Raw genomic sequence first — 595 nt, forward strand, 5'->3', positions numbered from 1 at the left:
GTCTCTTTTGGAAATGAGGAATCTGCTAAAACGACATTGGTGTTTGGTGAATCAATTGTGAATTAAATGCAATTGAAAAGGCTACATGGAAAATGGATAAGACCTCAAGCTGCTGATTCAGCCCAGCCTCAGCCTCAGACTCAGCCTCAACCAGTCACTACATCTGCTACTCCTGTTTTTGTAAACAGAATAATGGAATTCATTGAAGTTCAGATGGCACACAATGCCAAAGTGTTGGAATCTCAGTCCAGATTGGAAGCAAGTTTATGGACTCTGCAAGCCTCCTTGAACTCGGTTGTTAAAGATGTGGATGAGATTCAAGCACACCTCGGCATCAAACTGTCATTTGAAGACATCACGGATATTGGTCGTCAAGCTGCAGATGAACCTAACCCAAATCCCCTAGATAACCCTGAGACTCACGGTGAGGAGACACCTGCTGAGGTTAATACAGCGGTCTCAACCTCTCCCATAGATGATAGTGAGGACCAGCCTAGACTAGGTGATTAGGACCCTTAGGTTTCATACTGTTTTGCTCTGACTTGTTATAATTCTGTGATGTATGATGAATTTTTTTTAAATGTTATATCATTTG

The sequence above is a fragment of the Cicer arietinum genome, chromosome 7, assembly GCF_000331145.2.
Source record: "Cicer arietinum cultivar CDC Frontier isolate Library 1 chromosome 7, Cicar.CDCFrontier_v2.0, whole genome shotgun sequence".
NCBI classification, from domain to species: Eukaryota; Viridiplantae; Streptophyta; class Magnoliopsida; order Fabales; family Fabaceae; genus Cicer; species Cicer arietinum.